The sequence below is a fragment of the Nomascus leucogenys genome, chromosome 16 (genome assembly GCF_006542625.1).
Source record: "Nomascus leucogenys isolate Asia chromosome 16, Asia_NLE_v1, whole genome shotgun sequence".
Taxonomy (NCBI): Eukaryota; Metazoa; Chordata; class Mammalia; order Primates; family Hylobatidae; genus Nomascus; species Nomascus leucogenys.
In genome coordinates, this window is record NC_044396.1 from 92,099,892 (window position 1) to 92,126,142 (window position 26,251).

General features: G+C 46.1%; 1 protein-coding gene across 6 annotated transcripts in view; it reads right to left on the minus strand.

Annotated features, from left to right (window-relative positions):
* Nucleotides 1-26,251, minus strand: part of TRAPPC9 (trafficking protein particle complex 9) — a 724,494-nt gene that overhangs the window by 380,178 nt on the left and 318,065 nt on the right. The window lies entirely within an intron of this gene.

A 26,251-nucleotide genomic window follows, 5' to 3' on the forward strand; every position in this document is an offset into this window, starting at 1 on the left:
TGGGTAGCCCTTCTCCTTCATCAACTTGGCCATTTTCATAAACAGAGGAGGAATAATAAAACTGACATGTCAACGGAAAGCTTCGGCTCGCCTTGCCTCGGGCACGAGGAGAGTAATGGAGAATTCCAGATGATGGTGGGACAGGTGTGAGGAGAGTAATGGAGAATTCCAGACGATGATGGGACAGGTGCGAGTAATGGAGAATTCCAGATGATGGTGGGACAGGTGCGAGGAGAGTAATGGAGAATTCCAGATGATAGTGGGACAGGTGCGAGGAGAGTAATGGAGAATTCCAGATGATAGTGGGACAGGTGCGAGGAGAGTAATGGAAAATTCCAGACGACAGTGGGACAGGTGCGAGGAGAGTAATGGAGAATTCCAGATGATGGTGAGATAAGTGCGAGGAGAGTAATGGAGAAGTCCAGATAATGGTCGGAACTCCTGACCACCAGTAAGCCTCCATTTCATGTCGGGCACTGGGCTGGACACTGGAGATGCATGATTTTTCATCCACTCAAGAGATCTATGAGCTGTCCCCATCTTAACAGAAGAAATCGCAGGTCGAGCCAGTGGGTTCATCGTTGTCTCCTAGTCTCATAACATCCTGTCAGATAGAATGGCCACATTCACAGGTGAAGACATTCTGCTTAGAGGCCCCACTTTTAATAGGTGGCCTTGCAGATCATGAGCTGCAATTCAAACCCAGGTCTGTCTGACCTGGGGGCTTGCACATCATGCTATATCCTAGACGTATCCTATTTTTTAAATTCCTTTTTTTTTTTTTTGAAGTGGAGTCTCGCTCTGTCACCCAGTCTGAAGTGCAGTGGTGCAATCTCAGCTCACTGCAACGTCTGCCTCCTGGTTCAAGGGATTCTCCTCCCTCAGCCTCCTGAGTAGCTGGGACTACAGGCATGAGCCACTGCACCCAGCCTAAATTCCTCTTTTCTTGACATCAAAAAAAAAAATTCTTCCACATAATTTTTCCTTTGCTTACTTATATATGAGAGAGCAGTTGGGAATTTCAGGGGTTGGAAATATGTCTAGTATTATTTGGGGAGCGGAGAGATGGGTGAAGAAAGGAAAGAGCACAGGCCCAGCAGTGACTTACGTCCTATGAAGTTTTGACAAATAGAACATAGTCCCCTGGACAGAGGGTGCTTCATTTCAGGGAGAATGACACGAGCAGCGCCATCCCAGGCAGCATGTGCTGCGTCACGGGGAGGCCGAAGCCTGCTCTCAAACTCATAGCGGCAGGGACGGTATTTCCAGCAGGACCATCAGGAAAGTGTCCAGAAGCAGGCAGCACAGAAGGTGGGTCTTTGAGAATGAAATGACACAGATGTTTGCCATCACTTACCACGGTAGGATAAACTGTTTTAAAACAGCAAAAATGTCGGGTGGTGATTTCTGTGTTAGGGATGGGGAGAGAGACCACCCTTTCCCAGCTTCAGGGTTGCAGGAGCAGGCACCTGCCTGGCCACTCACTGCTCAGAGGGAGTCCTGGGCGTGGAGAAGTCAGGGAGGAGACACCAGGCAGACTCAGCAGGGACCCTCCACTGTGAACCTGGGCTCTGCCTGTCTGTAGGAAGCAACTTCCACTTCCTACGCCCCAAGTCACAAAGAGGCAGGTTCCTCAAGTTTTGGGGGATAAGTTCAACTCCAGGGAGTCTCCACAAGCCCACATGAGTAGAACTGATAAACTGAATTCTCCACTGCCAACTTGATGAGTGGTGCATACGGAGTTTTCACCTCCCAACCTTTAATTGGCCCTCAACTCAAAAGACCCTCTACATGTCCACGTTAGAGTCCCTGACACAATCAAACCTGTGCAGCCGCACCCACGCTTCCCACTCGATCGGAAGGTCAGGCCCGCTCATCTGCGGAACTTCTGGCTCATTTACGTAAGAGCTGCCTCGAAGTCTCTGATCAGAATTGATTGCTTCCATAAGCCCTCCCTAAGCCCTTCCTTTGAGTGAGGTGGCCTCTTGCATACTTCAGCAGCACCCAGTATACACCTCCAGTAGCATGGCTGGTAGCTGGTCTGAGCTCCTCACAAAACTCACTCTGCTTGCGAGCGGGGACTGTCATTCCTGTTTCCAATCCCCTCACCTAGACTAACTCCAGGTCAGAAGGCACTCCTTACATTTGAGGAGTAAATGGAACACCACCTCCAGGCCATATATCCAGCGAGCCAGTCAACAATGAATGCCTCTATGTGCCTAGTGATGGGTTCATGAGGACGAAAAGGACTGAAGAAAAAAAAAAAGAAAACCTCCCAAAAGAAAATATTCCTAACAGCAACTGCCGACGTTGCAAAAGACACATGGTACTTTAGGGCCATGTAGTCCAAAGTAGAAATCTGATATCATAATGTCATTAATTTGACTGTTCTCATCGACAAAAATTTGAATTAAGCTTGATCAGAAAGATGACATTAATGTAGCCATCCTTGGCACTTTATGGTAAAATCTTTAATCCCAGCACAGGATGGAATCATAATAGGACCATCCGTCACTGATGCAATCATTTTATAATTGCTTTTAGGCCCTGGGTCATTACATCCAAGACTTAAAGACAAAGAAGGAGGAAAGAGGTGAAGTGCCTGTGATTAGGAGAGCAAATACGTGGCACGTGAGGAGGAAGCATACGGGAGCAGGAGGGAGAACCGCAAAGCCTCCTCGGAAACAGAAAAAGTTTCTGCAAGAGGAAGGAAGTAAAAGGAGCCAAGAGACAAGAGGAGGGAGGGAATTGTCGATGATCCGGAATATGTGAGTAATAACATAGGACTCAATGAAAACGATGCAATATCCACGGAATAATACATTCAATTAAGTTCAATCAAGAGTCTGACTACCTCCTGAGAGCTGGGTCTGTGCTAGACCATGGAAGGAAAGAGAAGAATAAAGCAGGACACTTCCTGACTGAAGGAAGCCCACAGTGTAAGCAAAGTACAACTGCAGGTAATAACTGACAATAGAGCGTGCTAACTGAAGCAATAAAAAGTGCAGCCACGGGGAATCGGCTCCAGGAACCTCACAGACACTGAAATCCTTGATTCTCAAGTTCTGGTATAAAATGGCACAGTATTTGCATGTCACTTACCCATATCCTCCCGTGTACTTTACATCATCTCTAGGTTACTTACGACCTAATACAATGTAAGTGCTTCATAAACAGTTGTTATAATGGGTTGTTTTTTTTTTTTTTTTTTTTTTTGATGAAGTCTCGCTCTGTCACCCAGGCTGGAGTGCAGTGGCGTTATCTCGGCTCACTGCAACCTCTGCCTCCCAGGTTCAAGCAATTCTCTGCCTCAGCCTCCGAGTAGCTGGGATTACAGGTTCCTGACACCACACCTGGCGAATTTTTTCGTATTTTTAGTAGAGACGGGGTTTCACCATCTTGGCCAGGCTGGTCTTGAACTCCTGACCTCGTGATCCACCAGCCTTGGCCTCCCAAAGTGCTGGGATTACAGGCATGAGCCACCGCACCTGGCCATTATACTGTATTTTTTTGGTTGTATTTTTTTTTCCTCCAAATATTTTCAACCTATGGTTGCCTGAATCTAAGGATGTGGAACCAGCGGATGCAGTAAGGCCCAGCTGTAGAGTCAATGCACAGAGCAGGGGCTGGATAATCACCTGGGAGAAGCAGCCTGGCAAAGGGGAGAGCATACAGCCCTTGGAACCAGATTTGGGCTTAAAGGCTTGTTCCACACTTACGGGCTATGGGACACTGAGGATGCTGTGCCCGGGGCCCTTGTTCTCCTTCCAAGGGCCAGTAATAGTCACCCTCCAAGGGACACTGTGACAAGTGAATGTGACAGTGCTCGTGAACACCTACAAGACCACCTGGCGCACAGCAGGTGTGGATTATGATTATTATTGGGGGAAGGAAAGACTGCATAGAAGGCAGTGCCTGAGCACAGATCAGAAGGAGCTCACGAGCATAAAAGGTGACAAAGGCTGTTCCCAGCAAAGGGGGCAGCAAGCACCTGGCAATGAGGTGTGACAAAGAACAGTGAGCCCAGGAACGGCACGCAGGACATGAGGGGTCAGGGGAGAGGCAGGGGAAGGGTGTGTGTCTGTCTGATGGGCTAAGGGGGTAAATTTTTTATTCTTAAGGCAATGAGGAATAATGAAAAGGTATAAAGTAGGGTGAGATGTGATCGTACCAGCATTATAGAAAGATCATGCTGGCAGCTATCTGGAAGGTGGACAGGGTTTATTTTGTACCTGTTAAAAGAATCCATGGCCAACTTTCGGAGGCAGGAAATTCATACCTAAAAGTAACGATTATCACTCCCCTAGAGGCACTAATTCTACATGTGACATGTTCTCTCCTTGTGAAATTTCAGACGAATCCAGTTAAGCAGCCAACTAAGCACTCATTTTTTTCCTTTGAGAGAAGGTAAGACTTGTACAGAACCTGAGGGAAGATGATGAGTCATTTGTTTGGCATTGCTGTTATTTTATTGATGCTGATGCCTATAATTTACAAATTTTAGGGGACCATTTTAAAGAGTCACATATATCTCTCTAGCACTAAAATTGATTCATGATGCTATTGTGTTTTAAAGACAACAAATGCTTGCTGTGGTTTTGAGTAGAAGTTACCCCAGGCGCTGCTCAGGTCTGGGGTACACCCTTCTGGCAGCAGCTGACAAGTTAGAGAGAAGAGATCTATGGTTTCTCAGTCCAAAGGTACCCTAGAGGTTCCCTACAGGTGGGGCAGCAGCAATGGTGGGGCTGAGTAGGCAGAGTTCAGGCTCTCCCACACCAACCACCCAGATGCAGCCACAGCAACTGGTCACAGGCTGGATCCACACAAATAGGAGGAGGAGATGTCCTCTCACCTGAAGTTCTAACACTGCCCCATTCTGACCCTTGAGCCAGTGGGGTACTGTGGGAAGAGAAGGGTCTTTGGAGTCTGAGAGTCTTACTGACTTGACTGTGCACATCATTTTGACACACTAAGACTCAGTTTCTCCATCTGTAAAGTGGAGATAATATGTTCTTTGCAGACTGGTGTAAGGATAAAAATGAGATGACACATGCAAAGTGCTCACCACACAGTAGGCATGTCTTAGTCTATTTTGTGCTGCTGTAGTAGAATACCTAAGACTGGGTAATTTATAAGGAAACAGCAATAAGGTAATTTATAAGGAGCAACTGGCTCACAGTTCTGGAGGCTGGGAAGTCCAAGATCAAGGCTTTAGCAGGTGATGAGAGCCTGGTTTCTCTGCTTGCAAGATGGTACCTTGCGTACTACATCCTCTGGAGAAGGACACGCTGGTTCCTCACATGACAGGAAGACAGAAGGGCCAAGAGAGCCCACTCCCCAAAGCTCTTTTATAAAAGCATTATGCCCACTCATGAGAGTGGAGCCCTCATGCCCTAATCACCTCTTAAAGGTCCCATCTCTTAACATTATTATATTGGCAATTCAATCTCAACATGAGTTTTGGAGAGGACAAACATTCAAACCATAGCAAGGCATATGATGGCAGCTTTTATTTAGTGCTGAGCAGTGAAAAAAATAAACATAGGAAGTGAGTGAGCCTCTAACATGCTGCGTAACAGAACTCACTGAGCAGCAAAAGTAAGCTTGATGTTTTTTTCTCTTAAAGAGAATTTAGAAAATAAATTCTGATTCATCACTACAGTTACAAGATACAACATCAAATGCACATTGTCTAGAAAATAAAAAACAGATTTCTTTCAAGCTAAAGAGCTTCAAAGACCAACAGTGCATTTGTAAGTTACCTCTCATAACTATACCATTTACCTGCAACCACTAGGAATTTGAAATCATAACTGTGTAACTAATTTAGAGCTTACAAAGTCCATACAAATATATTTTCTCATTTACACCTCATAAACTCTATGAGATGGTCACTATTAATCCCATTTAAATCAGAAACCAAGATTTGCTCCAGGTAAAGCTCCATGAGATGCACGTGGGTGGCGCTTTGATACTGAGGAGTGAGACCCCAGTGGCTACAGCACACACAGAACAGCCCAGCCGCCTGGAATGGGAACTGGACAGGAAGTTCACCTAAATCCAGCTAGAACAAAGCAACTACTGCAACACACACTTTACCCCTGGAATGTAGGTAGCGCCTGCCATTACAGGTGATTAGCAAATGTTTAACGAATGAACGTCTATCATTTCAACTGTTATGGCCTTCAAGAGGCTCCAGAGATTCCAGGTTAGTAGTCAAAGGATTCAGTAACATCTGAGTACCTTAGTGGACACCCTGTGAAGTCTCTTCCTAGCCCACAATGGTCTCCTTCTTTGGGAACTGTCGTCTGTGCACAGGAAAGGCCTCTGGTAGCCATGTCTGTTACTAAGGGGCTCAGGTCCCACTGGACCCAGGTGGCAGGACCAGAGAAGGACACGTAATAGAAGCTGGGCCAAGAAGATGCCTCCACCTGCCGGTCTGGAGTTGGTGCTGAGAGAATCCTATCAGGGCTGTAGGTTTCACCTGTCATGATGTGAACTGGGGGCTGAGACAGCTATGGGTGAGGGGCATGGGTCTGAAGCAGCAGAGGAGCCAGTGAACAGAAAAAGACAAAGGAAGGACAAGAAGCCACAGAGCAAGTGACAGCACTTGAGTGACAGTGCACACTGGCACAGAAAGCCTGGCAGGCTGGTTCTGAGGACTCTCCAGCCCGGGTCCCACCTGCGGCCTGGCCCTGCAGTGTGTCCTGGCTTCCTGTGAGACACCGAGCTTCTCCTAGCACAGTCCCTCTTTGGCTTAAGACAGCGTGAAGGTGATTTTGTTAACTACAGTCCAGGGTCTTCATTTAAATGGGCCCCTTCCAAATGCAGTCTAATGTCAGGCCAAGGCCATCTGAAATGTAAGCATCTCCAGGAGACCCAGGTAGGCACAACTGTGTCACAGCAAGATAAGGCAAGGAGAAAAGAGGAGCAGAAAGCCAGAGTGCACAGCAGGAGGCGAGGACAAAAAGGCGGCCAGCCAAGCCATGCCAGGCGTGGCGTCCTGCAGCCAGCAAGCACACGGGGCTGTCATCTGGAATGAGTTCAGGAAACACAGGCTAATTTTAGCCATAACCTAAGAAAACTGTGATCAGGATGATGAATTGGCTGAACAAAAATGTAATGCATGATAAGGCAAAACAGAAGTCCTTTCAGGATGGCCCCTCAGGCGGTTCCTCCCAACCCCCTTTCCCACAAGTCCCCACCATGTCGCCTGCACCGCTGACCAGGGGCATCCTCACTCCATGCCTCACCCCCACCCCAGCCTCCTATCAGCCCTTCTTGCTGTAAAGTGCTTTCTTCTTCAACTCCCAGCCACCCTCTAAGGGCTTCCACAACCTAATGAAGATGAATGCAATCCCTTAAGGCATTTCCATAACCTATTAAGTCATTAGACCGTCACATATACACACTTGAGTACATAGTAACATTCCCATCTTTGGGGTTAAAAACTGAGGTAAGAAGAGGTTGCGTAGTATCTTTAGAGTGGCTCAGCTGAGAAATAAACCAGGGAATTTAACCAGGTCTTTAACTCCAAATTCTTCTACCTCATACCATGGGGTCTCTCAAATGTCACCTTCTCTATTAAAACCTTCCAAGTTCATCTAAACCAGAAAGGAACCCCCCTTCCTCTCACCTGGGCTCCTGTAGAACTGTTTGTGGGCTTCTCAAAGTATTTCCCTCCATCTCCCTCTAACCTACTTCCTTCTATACACATCTCAGTACCTTGGCAAGACTGAATTCCTTGCTTCCAGGATGCCACAGTTTCACATAATGGGTGGTCAGTAGATGTTCAGAAAGTGAATGAAGATAAACTGACATAGCACATCCTTTAGGATTTATTTCTTAAGGTTAACCCCTGGGTTTTTGGCGTGTATGTGTTCAGCACTGGTCTAGGCACTGTGACAGATGAGAGGTGACACAGCCCCAGCCTTGAGTTAGATAACGTATACCATGCATCCACAAGATAGAAATTAAGGCAGCTTTGAACTCCAACAGAAAATACCTTCAGCTCAAAGTATGGTGTAATTTCTTTTCCTTATTTACCAGAAAAATAAACACAGCCAGCCCTGAGCTGAAATGATGAATGAGGTGGGTGCTCTTCCAGCACCTCTCCTCAGCAACTGGAAGGAGAGATCGTTAGCATTTCCCTGATTAGCAAGCTGAGTTAATTAATACAATATAGAGAGTGCTTCTCCCAGGAAGGAATTTTAAATAGATTTTGTTTTTAAGATTTTCACTTCCACACAGCTTTTCTGCAATACTGTCATCCATCCAGCTTCCATCTATCTATCCATCCAACATCCATCCATCCATCCATCTATCCAACATCCATCCATCCATCCAACATCTATCCATCCATCCATCCACCCACCATCCAACCATCCATCCATCCAACATCCATCCAACATCCATCCATCCATCCAAAATCCGTCCATCCATCCATCATCCATCCATCCAACATCCATCCATCCATTCATTCATCCATCCAACATCCATCCATTCATTCATCCATCCATCCAACATCCATCCATCCATTCATCCATCCAACATCCATCCATCCATCCAACATCCATCCATCCATCCATCATCCATCCATCCATCCAACATCCATCCATCCATTCATCCAACATCCATCCATTCATTCATTCATCCATCCATCCAACATCCATCCATCCATTCATCCATCCAACATCCATCCATCCATCATCCATCCATCCATCCATCCAACATCCATCCATCCATTCATCCAACATCCATCCATTCATTCAACCATCCATCCACCCATTCAATCAAGATGTGAGGGGCACATGCCATCAACAAATACTGTGGAAGTTTCTGAGAATACAGAGGTGAAATTTTTTAAGGGTGAAGGAACAAAACCCAATCACTAGGCAAGATGTTGGGTTCTCTAAGAGCTCTCTATGAACTTTCCCTCAAGATGTCAGGGATGCCTCCACTGAGGAGTAACCCTGAAAGAAAAGTAGGAATTCACTAAGCCACATATTTATGTGGGAAATTTAAGTGAGGAAGGGGATGAAAGGAGATTTTTAGGGAGAGAACACAATGGGTGCAAAGGCCTGAGACAGAACAGAGTGATCAGAACATCCATGGGCCTGGGTGTTGTTGGACCTTGAGATGCAAGAGGGACAGTGTCAAGGGTCAGGGTTAGAGAAGCAAGAAAGGAAAAGATGATGGAGAACTTGGTTTATCTAAGAAGTTTGAGTTTTATTTCAGAGCCATGGGGAAGTCACAGTCAGATTGTCACTTAAGATACTCTGGCAGTAAGGAAGAGGCAGGAAGGCCAGGGCAGAAAGTGCTGCAGTGACCCAGGGGAGAAGTGGTGCAGGCCTGTGGCAGGGCCCAGGCAGCAGCAGCAACAGAAGCCCCAGAGAGGACAGAGTGGATTCAGAGAGATGACCTAGATTTTCCTGCCAATGTTATAATTATAGGCACACTGTGAAGTCATTACCAAAGGCAAAATTGTGTGCCTATCCTATTGTAAACTCAACTATAGGCCCTTTGATGAAAAATCAGTGGCTTCCACTTCACCATCACTTTTTAAAGGGCTCCTCTGGAGAGCTCTGTGCTCCTTCCAGTAGGAGTGAAAGTGATAAATACAGCAGAGTCGTGTGTCTATAGAGCAGGCTCTTAAAGGCATCCCATGATCCCTACCCTCTGGTGTTCATACTACTATGTGATCCTCTCCCCTTGAGGATGTGGGTGGGTCCTGTGACTTGCTTAAAGCAAAGGTGGTAGGACCAATGTGATTACTCATCTATGATTACATTACATGAGACTGTAGGCTCATGTTGCTGGAGTCTGTCTCTGTCTCTCTCTCTCTCTCTCTCCCTCTCTCTCTCTCTCTCTCTCTCCCTCCCTCCCTTTTTCCCTCCCTCCTACACTGTCTTTGAGGATGCAAACAGTCATGCTGGGAAACTTCAATGGGTCAAGGATCTGCAGGTGGCCTCCGGATGCTGAGGTGCATTCTCCACCCAACAGCCAGCTAGAAACCAAAGCTCTCACTCCTATGACTAGAAATAACTGAATTCCACCAATGACTGAAGGGAGCTTAGAAACAGATCCATCCCCAGTTGGGCCTCAGATGAGACTGCAGCTCTGGCCAACACCTTGACTTCAGCCTTGTCAGACTCTAAGCAGAGGACCCAGCTAAGCCATGCCTGGACTCCTGACCCATAGAAACTGTGTGCTAATTAATATATGTTGTTCTAGGCCACTACATTTGTGGCAAGTTGTTAGAAAGCAATAGATAACTATTGCATATAGTAGGAGTGAACAAAAGTCTTAGATCCAATTCAGTGCCTATATCTGCTATTTATTACCTCTGTGACTCGGGTTAAGAGATGAAAGCTTTCTAAGCCTTAGTTTTCCCTTTCTACGAGAAATAATGCCTACATCCTGATGTTTCTGTGAGAATTAAATTTTTGTAAGTGTACGTCTGGGTCCAACACAAAGAAGAACTCAATGCCTCTTCTGTACCTCAAAGGCCGGGTAATGAGTAGAGAGCGGCAGAGAGGAACAAAGCTGCCTCAAGTGTCTGAGGAGGGGATCCATGCTGCAAGGCAAGTGTGCAGCACAGACGGGAGGCAGGTGACTCAGCCATGAGGCTCAGGAAGCCTCTCTCGAGAAGGGACACCTAAGCTCATCTTGAAGGGCCCGAATGATTTTGTGAGGCTGGGTCAGAAACATGGGATCCACAGCCATCCCGCGCACGAGGTTACTCACAGTTTGCACAGATTTAATGTTTGCTGGATGTGCACATGGAAAAGTGTTACTGGGTCCTATACATTTTTATTTTTATTTAATGTGTTGAGCAAGATGCACCCACACAACTGCCAATCTGACATCTCTGTTTGGATGTCACACAGATACCTCAAATTACTGCCTCTGCAACCACATTCCTTACTTTCCCCTTTAAACCTGATCCTCTTCCAGGCTTCCTCATCTCAGTAACCGGCCACACCATCCACCTTGTTACTGGTCACTGTCCCCGACCCCTCTTTTTTCCTCACAAAGTGCTTCAGAGCCCTTCCCGTGGTCACGTCCACCATGACGCCCCACTCTCACCCAAGCTCACAAGTGCTCCAGCCGAACCTCCCACTGCCATGCTTGCCTCTTGCACACATTCTCCCAAGTGGATCTGTTTTTAAGTGAAATGGCACATTTCACTTTCCTGCTGAAAAGCCCTTCCCTAGCACCTACTGCCTCTTGATCAAATGCAGACCTCCGACCCCTGCACCTCCATGGCCTTGCAGAACCCAGCCTTGCCAGCTCTGGACTGGTCACATCTGCTCTCCCTGCCCTGCCCTCACAGGCTGGCCACATCCACTCTGCCGTGGGCATCTGGGGTGCTGACATGCTGCTTCCTCTCCAGCCACGATCCCCACCCCAACTGCACAGCTGGGTTCTTCTCACCCCACCACACCTTATTTATTCCATCACGCCCCGTGTATTTCTTGCACGTCACTCATCAGAAATTATAGTTACATAGTCATCTGTTGCTTATTTATTTTCTGTCTTCCCAGGAAAACTATAAGCTCCACAAGAGTAAGAACAATCGGTGTCTGTTTATTACTGATTGTATACTAGGGTCCAAACAGTGCCTGGCCATCAAAGGACACTGCAAAGTATTTGCTGAATGAATGGAAGTCTTGAGTTCTTTGTGAGGAATGCAGGCGAAGTGGGTCCATCAGGAGAGGCTAGGTTATGCTGTGGTAACAAGCAGCCTCCAAATCTCAGTGGCTTACAACCAAGGTTCATTTCTTCACTGTCAGGCTCTGGTCCATGTCTGTCTCACTCTGGACCCTGGCTGAAGCAGCACATGTCCCCACCAGGATTTTGCTCACCTTATGCTGGAGGCAAAAGAAAGATGGCCACAGCCCCCAGTTGGCTCTTCAAACTTCTGCTCAGCAGTTTACATGTGCCCCTGTATTAGGTTCCTATTGCTGTTATGACAAATGATCACATATTTAGTGGCTTAAAACAATACAAACTGATAATATCCCAGTTCTAGAGGTCAGAGGCCCGCACACTGGTGTGTCTCCACGGCTGCGTTCCTGGGGTAGGGTGCAGGGGGGACTCTGCCTGAGCCCCTTCCAGTTTCTGAAGGCTGCCTGCTCTCCCTGGCTGTGACCCCTTCCTGCATTGCCCCAACCTCTGGCTTCCATAGTCACAGCCCCTACTCCTCTCTCTGCCCAGCCCTGCCTCCCTCTTGGAAGGACCCTGGTGATGACACTGGGCCCATCTGGATGATCCAGGATCACCTCGCCTTCTCAAGGGCCTTAACTTCATCACATCAGCAAAGTCCCTTTGGCTACGTCAGGTTACATGTACACAAGGTCTGATACACAAGGTCTGAGCATCAGGACGTGGACATCTTTGGGCGGGGGGCATTACTGCATCTACCACGTGCCCCGGCCATTCATGGGGGCCAAAGCAAATCACAAACCCAAGCCTGACACCACCCAGGCAGGGAAGCACAACCCCTCACGGGAAGACCCTCAGAGGGGAGGACTGTGACAGGGGAGGACCCTCACAGGGGAGGACCAAAATCACTCTCGAAGTCTGAAGGCCGTGAGGTGGGCGTATAACCTCCCACAGGGAGGGCCGCACATACCTGGTAGTAATCAGAGAATCTGCCATAGTAGGGGTGGTCACTGGGAGAAAAGAGTCTTCATTATTTGGCTCCAGGAAATATTAATATGTAGTTTCATATTTTGTAGAGCTTAAAAAGAAGACCTTTGGGTTGCAATGTTGCCATTTCTAGAAAGCCCCATACCCTGAAGGCAAGTTCTTGATAAAAATTGCAGGGTGTCACCGCCCCCCAACCAGGTGGCCTCAGATAAAACCCGGACACTGCTCTTCACATTCTTCAAAGAGAGATGGCAACATCCCCTGCCCACCTCCTCACAGGGCTGCGAGGGGAAGTGAGGCAAGCGACAGTAGCAGGAGCTGGGCCGATGGTGATGCAGCAGCCAAGGTCAGCAGGTAGAGGTCCACCCAGAGCTCAGGGGCAGGAGACGGCCTCCCTAAGGGCCTCAAAGGTAACTGGCCCAGGGGCACTCAGAGGGAACCACCACGCTGGGTTGTTTCTGGGAAAGATCACTCTGGAAACAGCACTGAAAGGAGTGCTCCTCAACAGACAGCTGCGGTGATCCAGGAAGAATTGACGAGAACCTAGTCACTGGCACAGAGCAGGGGCACACAGACCACGGGGTCAACTCAGGTTTGTGAGGTCATTGCTCACTGGCATGGAACTCTGGAAAGGGCGTCATCTGTCATTTCAGAAAGCATGGCAGTGTCTGTCCGGGAATGGCGGCGAGGGGAAGGTGTGCGGGGGACCTGTGGGTGACGGGAACATTCTAGGTCTTAGGCATGTTCATTTATCAAATCTCATTCTTTTTTTTTTTTTTTTTTTTTTTTTTTTTTGAGATGGAGCCTCGCTCTGTCACCAAGGCTGGAGTCTGAAGTGGCGCAATCTCGGCTCACCGCAAGCTCCACCTCCCAGGTTCATGCCATTCTCCTGCCTCAGCCTCCCAAATAGCTGGGATTACAGGTGCGTGCCACCAGGCCCGCCTAATTTTTTTGTATTTTTAGTAGAGACGGGGTTTCACTGTGTTAGCCAGGATAGTCTCGATCTCTTGACCTTGTGATCCGCCAGCCTCGGCCTCCCAAAGTGCTGGGATTACAGGCATGAGCCACCGCACCAGGCCTGTCAAATCTCATTCTTTACACAATTCAAATGGGGGCATTTTGCGGTATGTAACTTCTTTCTTAGTAAAGTTGATTTGAAAGAGATTGTCAAGCAGACTCGGAGGAAACCAGATGAGGGGTAAAGCTGCTCTCAGCTCTTCTCCTGGCTCTCCAATGCGGGGTATCCGCTGAGACGGCCAGGGAGAGAGAGGACCAGGCTGGAAGAGGGGACACGGTGAGCCCCATCTGGAGCATCTTAACCGTGAGACACTAGACAGGGGAAAACCGACAGGTCCATTTCAGAACCGGACTCTCAGGCACCAGGTTCCAAACAAAGACATTAACGAATCAGCCCCCCAGTCCCATGTCAAGGAGTTCTCTCAAGGAACATCGGCGGAAGGGAATTCAAACACCCCATCACGAGAAGTTAATCAGACACTTGTAAGAACATAATATTTTATAGCGATAAAAGCTCTGAGATAGGGTCCAATTTAGTCTGCAGTTGAATACAAGAAGCACAATGATCCTGAAATTAAATGACATCATCTGTCAAAACAGCAGCTTTCTAATTTGAATTACAGCACTGTGGAATTTTAAACGAAAAAGAAACATTTAATTAGGACAGTGTATTTAGCCAGAGCATAAGTAGCGAGAAGTAGCTCAGTCTGGCTAACTTTACCAAATCTCATCTCCAGGCCCCACAAAGGCAGAGATGTGGAAGGGAAGCCTTGAAATCCTGCAGGGTGGGCCTGGCGTGGCAGGTGTGGGGGCAGGGAGTGGACTCACGGGCACTGTGACCCTCACTATTTGGACAACACTGAACACATCACTAATTGTGCGTTCCCAGCTTCATGGCACACCACTGACAGCCATGAGCTCTCATCCTCACCTGATCCTTTCCCAGATGGGGCTGGGCGCTAGACGAGGCAGAGGAGAGCTGGGTCTGGAACTGGAGTCTACCTTTCCCCAGCAGCCACATCTGGGCATCTCTAACATACGTATGTGGAGACACCGCTTCTTCACTTGAAAGAAACCCTCCTCTCAATGGGCTCTAGAAATTAAAGATGGTCAAGTGCAAAATGGCATTTAGCGTGGCACTTGGCTCAAAGGAGACATCTGATCGTTGTTTCTCTCAAACATGCAGGTTTAGAACAAACAAGGATCTGGACAGAAGCTCTGTGAGGCATGCACCAAGCCTACCTGTGTGATGGACAGGGGCTCAGGACATATTTATCCACTGACTGAAAAATGAATAGATGAATGAACAGAATCATGAACATACACGACCGACTGTGTTAGAGTAGGAAGAAACAGAATTAAATTTATTTTCGGTGATTTTAATCTTACGTCATACCCTATAAAACGCATTATCACACAGCTCTCTTCAATCAGATGCTAAGCATCTTGAGGACAGTGGCCATGCTTCATCCATGACCCTATCCCAGCAGTGAGGTTGGTACCTGGCATGGAGCAGGCCCTCAGGAAACATCCAAGGAGCTAAAGAAACAAGTATCTCTTCGCCTCCTTGATTTAGAATCACGTTAAGGATGCAGGATTTTTTATAAACCACAGATTTCATTGATAATAAAAATACATATTCCAGAAATAATTTCATTTTAGCAACAAACATTAAAGGAGATACGTTCTTGATTGCAAAGGCATTCCCATCACAGGAAATAGCTACCATATCCAAAAGTATTGCTCCCATAAAGAAACTAGCACGGGACTCAAACCATGACACTAAAGAAAATCTGAGTTTACAAATTTGTGTTGCTCTACCAGCTTCTTTCTTGCCAAAAATGAGTCCCCAAGAATATAAGAGCTAAGGTGGTTTTAATAGATTAACCTGAACTCATAAATTCTAAAGCATAAATTCACCTGTATTAAGAAAGTGTAAGCAGTGTGGTGGCTTTTGCAGGGTGACTTATAAACCAAAAGAGATAGCATCTACTCGCCTTACTAAAATGATTCATGATGAAGAGCTAAATTGGCTTTTCAGCCAAAAACAAAGACAGCACAGACAATGGCATACACAAGTTAGAATTTACAATTGTGTTCATTTGTTTTTATCAATACCAAAGGCAACAAACGTTTATCTTACTTTCCTGTGGCTCTTTAGTTGCAGCCCAATTCAGATCACCATGGTGCAGATCAATCACAATTATGCTCAGTGGTGAGACAGCCCAAGCGTGGTTTCATTTACTTTGGAGCAAAGAAAAAAAGAAAAATACACACACACACACACACACACACACACACACACAAAGTTTTCATGGAAACCAACTCCAGCTCCAGCGTAAGCAAGCTATCCATGGGAGATGGCTGGTGCTCACAGAGAGACCACAGTGGGTCACCCTGTGCCCAGCCAGAACGGAGACTGCATGCAAGAAGCAGTGACTAATGGTCTGAGGTTGATGAGCAGGCTAAAGGCCAAGGGTAGGGACAAAGACTAGGGTATAAACTGTGTCCAATTTTTCCAAAAAAATCTGAGTGAGGCAAATTCATTCTCTTTGAGAGAAGTGAAGGCAGGAAACTGGCACTAATTGAATACCCACTGTGCTCCTCGTACGGCAAATCCTCAAAATGATCCCGTGAGGTGGGGATTTTCAGTGCTACACTTTTCAAGAGAAAACTGGGGCTCCCAAGGGGTCGGCATGATTTCGCCAATAAATGGTGGAGCTTAGATGTGGAGCCAGCTCTGTCCAGCTGCAAAGCCATTGCTCTTTCCACCTAACCATTCTGCCTCAGTTATGCCCTCCTGGCGAAGAGTCGGTCCTAGGAAAAGGCCTGCACACAGGAGATCTTAAAGCTGCTTCCTTTTGAAAGCAGACAACTTCACAGTCATTTAAGCTCCCCATTAAGAAGACTCCTCTCACATATTTAACAAACCTGCACGTTGTGCACATGTACCCTAGAACTTAAAGTATAATAAATATATATATATATATATATATATATATATATATATATATATATATAGAAGAAGACTCCTCTCCTACAGATCCGCTGCTCTGCCAATGAGGTTGATTTTCGTGGGGATTTTCAGTTAGCAGAAGCAAAGTCCTTCTTTCTAAGCCTCCAGTCATCTCTAAAGCATGGCTAATTCCCTACTTAAATCTGTTTCTTTAACAATAGATTGGTGTCCTTCTCCTTTCTGAACAAAGCAGGCCTGAGGTTCCCAGGTGAGGCAGGGCAGGCTGGCTCCGTGAGGAGGAGAGGCTGGCTCGGGGGTGTCTGGCCCCTTGCAAGGTGAGGCGGCATCCACTGAGGATGCCCAGGGGAGAGTCAAAGCCCCAAGAGGATGAAGTGGACATCTGTGTGTGAGACCTCAAGGCCTGAGCAGGGTGCGGGGGCCTGGAGGTGGAGCCCAAACAGGCTGTGTGAAGAGCCCAAGTAGGGAGAGGAAGCGATCCCAGGGAGGGGCAAGCTGGCCCAGGGCATCGGAGCCAAGGAGGGGTCTAAAGGGTGTCTACACACAGAGTGAGCCAGCACGGGGGATGAAGCCCGAGCTAGGTGGGCAGGATGTCCACAGAGGGGGCAGGGGGCAGTAGAGGTGATGGGAGACTGGGTACACACAGAAGGACTGAACACCTAAGTCAGCATGGAAGGATGGTGAAAGCCAGCTTTCTCTCCAAGAGAAGAGGAAGTTACGGTGAGAATCAGCTTTCTCCCCAAGAGAAAAGGGAGTTGCAAACACAGAGACAGAAAATTGTAATAAAGCCAGTGATACCAGATCGGAATTGGAGGGATCTCTGAGAACTCAGGTTTTTCAATGTATAGAGATGGAGAGACAAACAGAAATGTAAATGCAAGCGTACGCATGCACACGCACATACATATATGACCTATTCACTGAGAGGGCCTGAAAGCAGTGGCATCCCAATCAGCTACATGCACACTTCAGGCCCCAACTGTGGCTTCAGAGGAATCAGGGCCCCTGGAGAGATGACTGATCGCAGGGCTGGAGCAGGGGAAGGACAAGGTTAGCCTGGAGCATCTCATGCCAGAAAGCAAGGAAGAACTCAGAGTGATGCCCACATGTCAGAAGGACACAGGCAGCTGGAGGGGTGCCCACTGGTCAAGTCTGAGACAATCTGGGTATCAAAATAAAGAACTGGAGTGGATCATCACCATTAAACAGAATGAGACTATGAATTCATAGTGCCGTGAAGAAAGGCACGCACAGACCAGAAGTCTGATAAAGAACAGGATCTTTACATCCCTTTACAGCACCTTCGTAGAAACGCTTCCAAATTTCAGAGTAACTTCATGGTAGAGAGGCCGGGCAGACACCACCTTACTCAAGTGATCATTGCGACACTGTCAGAACTGGAATGAACCACCTGACAGGTATGATGGGAACATGGCATCATTCTGTAGTATTCCTGTCCAAATTACAGAATCTGACTCTTGTCATGAGGTAGCGTCAAAGCCAACTTGACGGGCAGCCTCCAAAATAACCGAATTATAATCTCGAAAAATATCAAGGTCATGAACATTAAAGAAAGCCTGAGGAATTCTCCAGATCACAGACTGAGGCTAAAAGAATCAGATGATTCTAAGTGGGACCCTTTCATCTAAAGGCCACTCCTGGGACAGCTGGCAAATGTGAACAGGGTCTGAGGACCGGATGGCCATCTCCTTATTTTGATGGTTATGCTGTGGGGTACACAGAATGCTGCGTGTTGTTTGGAAACACACAGGAAAGTGTTTGGGGGTGACAGGGCATCGGGTTGACAGCTCAGCGGTTTGAGGGGGTTCTTTGTACTATGCTTGAATCTTCTGTAAGTATGTGATTGCGTCAAAATTTTTAAAAATCACACACAAAAATTGCCAAGCACAATAAATGTTTATTGTGAAACATTTAGGAAATAGGCCAGAAAATTAATCTATTATTCTCATCACTGAGGTGACTGTCATTAATTCCATACGCAGCCTTCCAATGCTTTTGCTATGAATAGATTTTTAATAAGCTGAAATTATACTGTAAAGATATTTTAAAAGGGTACTTTTAAAACTTTCTCAGTGGCTACATTTTATTCCATTGTAAAGGTGTTCAATAATTCAATTAACCAATCCTCTATTATTTCAAATTTAGATTGTTTCCAATTTCTCCTTTGTGATAAATAACACTGCAATACACATCAGTATGCATGTCAGGTTTTGTTCTTTAGGGTATATCAGTAAAAGTGGAATCATTGGGTAATAGGGTACAGACTTCTTAAAGGTTCTTGGTATATAAAGGACTGCCGAATTTCCCTGCAGAAACATTATACTAAACTATACTACACGACTGTATTGAGAGTATCTGCTAAAAAGTGCTTTGAATTTTAACACAATCGCCATCTGTCCAGTGTTAGCTGCTTATAAGGCTTTTTCATAGACATAATTCATCTGGCCTCTGCAACAGCCCCCCGAGGAAGAAAAGAGATCAGCATGAACCTCTAACTACATCCAGAGAAAGCCAGGCTCAGAAGCTCAGTGATGTGCCAGGCCTCCTGGCTGCCAAGGGGTGTGGCTCTGTGGTGGAAACTGCACACCCTTCTCCTAGATGGCCCCATCCTAGACAACTCTGCCACTGAAAAATGAAGCACTGACTTTTTCTCCCCTCAGGGTTCAAACCCAAGACCTGTTCTTTCACAAAGAACCTTGAGGGAACAAAGGCTTGAGGGCGAGTTGCCTGGTGGTCCTCTCCATCCAGACAATCCAGGGCTCCCAGACAACTCCTCACTCACACACATTCAGTAACATCTCACCAACTTCAAGGTTTAGCCAAAAGTCCACCAAAGCTCTTCCTAATCTGGCCCAAAGCTTACATTTGGCTCCAGCGTCACATCCTACAAAGGTGTGGAGTCAGCCCTTTTCCCAGGGGACCAAGGGGATCGCTTTCCCTGCACCTCACTGGATGCAGCATGAACTTTCACAGTCGGCCGCCCCATGAGGACATCTCTCACCCCTTCAGCCACAGAATTCCAGCTTGCCCTGAAGGCCATGTAGTCCCTGCTCTCCGGATCCTCCCTGGTCACACCTCTGCTGTCACCTTCCATGCTGTGACAAGGCAGCCATCTCCAATCAAGACCCCGTTGCCTGGAAACTAAATGGGGTAGTGACTGATGGGGACTTTCTCATCTCTGCACCCAGGGTCCAGCACAGCACAGTCCTCCATCCAAAGGCTGCAGAAGTTGGTGCCTCCAAAACAACGTGCTCCTTGGACTTTCCCTTTGTAAGAAGTGTTTATACTCAGAAGAGGAAAAGGCCATTAAAAAGGGGCCGAAACCACGTAAGACTTCATTTCTAATCTTGACACTCACGGGTCTTTTTATTTGCCAGAGGTGTTTGTAAAACAGCATCATTTTCTCTCATATTATTTTATTATCACCCAAACCTCAGCCTCAGTAGATTGCCATCATATTCCGTTTCCACTGTGAGTCACTGAGAAATGAGATTAGGGCTTTACTTTCACCACTAAAGCTTCACTCCATCAAGCCCACCACCGCAGAGCTTGACACAAACACAGAACAAACAGCAGTCCCCACGCACACGGCGGGGCCTCCTAATCCCTCCAACAAGCACTCACCAAGTGAACCGAAAAGACCTTAGTCCTGGAGACCTCGGTCTAGTGGGCAAGACAGATAGGACACAAGACAATGATAAGACACTGATGAGGACAGGGTCATGCAGAATGCCTGGGAAAGGTGCAAGTGGGAGGCTCAGAATAACCTTCCAAGAGGAGGCCAAGTCGGAGGAGGAGTCAGAGGAGGACAAGGAGGAGGAGGAGGAGGAGGAGGAGGAGGAGGAGGAAACAGGAAAGGGGAGAAATCCTTGATGGTGGACACAGCAGCAAGTGCTAAGGCTTGGCAGCATGCAAGGGAGGGCATGGGCACCCAAGGAAGTACAAGTGGGATGGGTCATCTGAAACCTCTCTACCGGGAAGTCGAGGACCAGATGGCTTCATTAGAAAATCTGACCCGACATTTAAAGAATTAAAACTAAATCTTGTTAAACCCTCAAAAAATATAAGAGGAAGGAATGCTTCTAAACACGTTCTGTAAGGCCAGCAGCATCACCCTGAAACAAGATCAAGCCAAAGGCATCGCAAGAGAAGAGGAAAACTACCAATGTTTCCGATGAATACCAATGCAAAACCCTCGACCAAATACTAGGAAGCCAAACTGAACAGTAAACTAAAAGGATTATGTACCATGACCAAGGGGGATTTATTCCTAGAACGTAAGGATAATTCAACATTTTTTAAAAATCGATGTGATGTACCATATTAATATAATGGAAAAGATCCACATGATCATCTCTATTGATGCAGGAAAAATATTGACAAAAGTCAACAGCCTTTCGTGATAAGACATAAAAATCCAACCAGCAAAACAGAAACAGAAGGGAACTCCTCAACATGATAAAGGGTATCTATGAAAAACCCACAGCTAACATCATATTCAACAGAGAAAGACTGAAAGCTTCCCCTAAGATCAGGAACAGGACAGCATGCCTGCTTTCCCCACTGCTATTCAATCCCGAACCAGAGTCTTCCTCAGAGCAATTAAACAACAAAAAGAAATAAAAGGCATCCAAATTAGAAACGAAGAAGTAAAACTCTCTGTATTCACAGGTGACATGGGCCTACATTAGAAAATCTTAAAGAACACACAAGAAAGCTACTAGAGCTAATAAATTCAGGTAAGTTGCAAGACACAAATTCAGCACACAAAAATCAGTTGTATTTTTACACACCAGCAATGAATAATCTGAAAAGAAAATTTAGAAAGCAATTCCATTTAAAATAGTATATGGAATAATACCTAGGAATAAATGTAACCAAAGAGGTAAAAGACTTGTACACTACAAATTACAAAACATTGCTTGAAAAAAAAAAAAAGGATGACCTAAATAAATGACAGACATCCCACGTTCATGGATACTAGATTTATTATTGTTAAGATGCCAATATTACCCAAAACAAAGATTCAACTCAATCCCTTTCAAAATTCCAACAGCTTATTTTTTCAGAAATGGAAAAAATAACTCTCAGTTTCTCACAGAATTGCAAAGGGGCCCCAAATAGCAAAAACAATATTGAAAAAAAGGAACAAAGTTAGAGGACTCACATTTCCTGATTTCAAAAGTATCTACAAAGCCACGGTAATCCAAACATTGTGGTTCTGACATAATAACAGATACACAGACAAAGAGAATAAGATTGAGCGTCAAGAAATAAACTCATACTTCTATAGCCAATTGATTGTCTTTTTTTTTTTTTCTTTTCCGAGGCAGAGTCTTGCTCTGTCACCCAGGCTAGAATGCCGTGGTGTGATCTTGACTCACTGCAACCTCCGCCTCCTGAGTTCAAGTGATTCTCCTGCCTCAGCCTCCTGAGTAGCTAGATTACAGGCGCTTGCCACCGTGCCCAGCTAATTTTTGTGTTTTTAGTAGAGACGGGGTTTCACCGTGTCAGCCAGGCTGGTCTCAAACTCCTGACCTTGTGATCCACCCACCTCAGCCTCCCAAAGTGCTGGGATTACAGGTGTGAGCCACCATGCTTGGCCAGCCAATCGATTTTCAACAAAGGTGTCAAGTTCATGCAATGAGGAAATAATAGTCTCTTCACCAAATATTACTGGTACAACTGGAGTTCCACATGCAAAGAAATGAATTTGACCCCTATCTCACCCCACATATATAAATTAACTCAAACAGTATCAGTGTCCTAAATGTAAGGGGTAAAACCATAAAACTTTTAGAAGAAAAACAGATAAATCTTCATGACCTAGACTTGTCAATAACACAAGCAAAAAAAGAAACAAAACAGATATATTGGACTCGATCAAAATTTCAAACTTTGGTGAGTCAAAGGATATTATCAAGAAAATAAAAAGATAGTCTACAGAACAGGAGAAAATATTTGCAAATCATGTATCTGATAAGGATTTAATATTCAGAATATCTAAAGAACTCCCACAACTCAATGACAAAAAAAAACCCACATTAAAAATAGGCAAAGGCCTTAGATCGATTCTTCTTCAAACAAGATATAAAAATGGCCAATAAGCACATGAAAAAATACTGAACATTACTAGTCATCAAGGAAATGCAAATCAAAAGCACAATGAGATAACGCTTCCCACCTAGTAGCATGGCAGTAATCAAAGAAACAGAAAATAACAAGTGCTGGGGGGATGTCGAGAAATGGAAACCCTTGTGCATTGCTAGTGGGAGTGAAAACGATGCAACCAATGTGGAAACTTTTGGTGGTTCCTCAAAAAGCTGACCATAGAATCCTCGTAAGTCATAGCAATTCCACTCCCAGATGTATACCTCAGGGATTCAAACATATAATTTATCCCAATACTCATAGCAGCATTAGTCACAACAGCCAAAAGGCAAAAGCAAACCAAGCATAAATGGATAAACAAAATGTGCTATATATACACAATGGAATATTATTCAGCCATAAAGGGAAGGAAATTTTGACATACGCCACAACATGGATGAACTTTAACAACATTCTGCCAGGTGAAATAAGCCAGGCACAAAAGGACAAATACTGTATAATTCCACATACTGAATCATCTAGAATAGGCAAATCCATAGAGACAGAAAGTAGATTAGAGGTTACCAGGTGTTAGGAGTATGGAAGAATGAGGAATTATTGCTTCGTGGATACAGAGCTTCTATTTGGGGTGATGGAAAACTTTTGGAAATAGTGGCAAGAGTTGCATAACATGGTGAATGTAGTTAATGCCACTGACTTGCACATGTGAAAATGGTTGAAATGACATACAAATGTCACAATACAATTCTTTAAAAGAGAGAACAAAAACATGAAGTAGTCGCTGTGCTCTGAATTAAGAAGCAGTGGTTGGTTCAGGGGTTGCTGCTAAGGTGGTGGAGCCTGGCTTTCCTTCTATAAAGAAAAGCGTAACGGAGTCAGCTCTGTGTTTTAGAAAGATGCATCATGATGATAAAACAAAAGTGACAAATTACTAAACTCCAATCAGGAAAAGATGAAATTACAAATTACCACACTACAGTGGGGCATGGGGAGAAAAAAAGGAAATGGATTTCTCTCTCCATTTTCATATCTGTTATGTTTCCAGTGATTTGGAGAGGAAAATAGGTACATTCCCCACGCCCTGCAAAGGCTTAAAAAAAAAAAAAAACAGACAAGGGCAGTGGTGGCTTAGGGACCAGTGGGCAGGGGAGAGGGCTGTGGGAAGGACCTGGTATGGATATTTCAGGTTCCACTGGAAAAAGCAAAGCCACACAAAACCAGATGACCATCAGGGGATCCGGGTGTGACCTCCCTGAAGCAGCAGACGCCCACACAGGAGGACAGGGGCACAAGGCCCGACTGCCTGGCAGGCACGAGCAGGACGAACTCCCCGCTCAGAGCCTGTTGTCTGAGTGCCATCTTCATGGGACCTTACTGAGCACATACATGCATTTATTGCTCAGTACCTACCCAAGGACAAGGGACATTGTGACACTAGAAGTACAGAAATGAGTCACAAACTCTAATCCTGTCCTCCAGGAACTTAAAACCTAGGGCAGTTTGGCTGGGCACGGTGGCTCACACCTGTAATCCCAGCACTTTGGGAGGCTGAGGCTGGTGGATCACCTGAGGTCAGGAGTTTGAGACCAGCCTGGCCAATATGGTGAAACCCCATCTCTACTAAAAATACAAAAATTAGCTGGGCGTGATGGTGAGCGCCTGTAATGCCAGCAACAGGGGAGGCTGACACAGAAGAATCACTTGAACCATGGAGGCAAAAGTTGCCTAGGCTGATGGGACAGTGGGAGATCCAGGCTGTGCCACACCCTGGGAACAGCCCAAGCGGACAGGGTGCCCAAATCAGAGGGACAGGACCAGCGACATGAGCTGACCAAGGGTGCTGAGGAAGGCCAGATTCCCAAGCAGGAAGCATGTGCTCTGCAGACTTCCCACCTAATTAAGAGAATTTAAACCCGAGGTTGAAGGAGGAGGGATAAAAATGCCCAACTAAGCTGCAAAACTGGACAGGACAGAAATGACAAGATACCCAAAGCACGATGGAGCGGGAGAAGGCAAAAACCTCTCAGGAAAAAGCGAGGAGAGGGGAAAGGAAGGGCCAGCACCCACAGGGCTCGGGCAGTGCAAACCCACCATGGCCTGACCGTTTTAACTTGAAATAAACAGGGCCACAATCGGCAAACGGACAAAGCCATTGCAGTACGCCAGGAGGGCTCACCGCGTCCCCTCACGCGAGCCTTCCTGGGAGTCAGTGCTCCTCACTGGGCTGCCAGCAACTCCAAAGCAGAGACCACATGCTCCAGTGACCACCTTGACCCCACACCTGGCACTCAAGGAGGTCTGCGTAATTAATAAGTGCTGGATCTCATCATAGAGATGAGTGTCCAAGATGAGTGTCCAAGATCACTCATCATAGAGATGAGTGTCCAAAGTGCTTTGCTCCAGATCACTCTGGGGCAGGTAGTGAGCTTTCCACGGCGGAGAACATGGTGGCGAGCATGTCCTGGGTGCCTACCGCAGACCGGCCCTGGGCGGCCTCACCCCACGCTGCCCACCCACTGTGATGGCCAGGGTCAAGCCACTCACATTGTCTTTAAAATTTGACATGCATCTGATTCACGCTTCAGTGTTTCATTTACAATCCTACGTAGTAGATATTCGCAGCTCTATCTTATACGTGAAACACTGAGGTTTGGGGATATCATGAATTTTGTCCAAGTAATGAGGTTAGCATTTAACCTCATTAACCTCAAAGTAACATGTATGTTTACTTTGTAAACCATAAACATATACGATTGTAATTTTTCAGTAAGTAAAACCAAATCCAGGTATGTTTGATTCTGAAATTTGTGCACATAAGCATACCATGTGTTATTAGCAAATCTCCATGAGATATTGGCATAATACATGCCAATATTACTGTCATCTTATTAAAGCAATAATTAAAATAGCAGCTGGCCGGGTGCCCTGGCTCACGCCTGTAATCCCAGCACTTGGGGAGGCAGAGATGGGTGAATCACTTAAGGTCAGGAGTTTGAGACCAGCCTGACCAACATGGTGAAACCCCATCTCTACTAAAAATACAAAAATTAGCCAGGCACGGTGGGCAAACACCTGTAATCTCAGCTACTCAGGAGGCTGAGGCAGGAGAATCACTTGAATCTGGGAGGCAGAGGTTGCAGTGAGCCAAGATCACACCACTGCACTCCAGCCTGGGTGACAGAGTGAGACCCCAATCTCAAAAATAAATAAATACATGTAAAAATAAAATAGCAACCAATCTGAGTGTACTAAACTATGTGTTAAGCACTGTGTGTGTGTTTAACACACAATCTCTCTCTGGGCTCCGGGTTTGTTAAGAAGGGGCTTGGGAGAGGTAAAAAGGATGCCCCACGTCCTACAGGCCCTTCCTAAAGCAGCATCTTTGCCAGGTCTGTTCTCTCTCAGTGTGATGTGCTCTCACTGCAGCCCCCAGTCCCTCTATGTGCTTGCTGGACTTTATGGTAATTTTCAGTT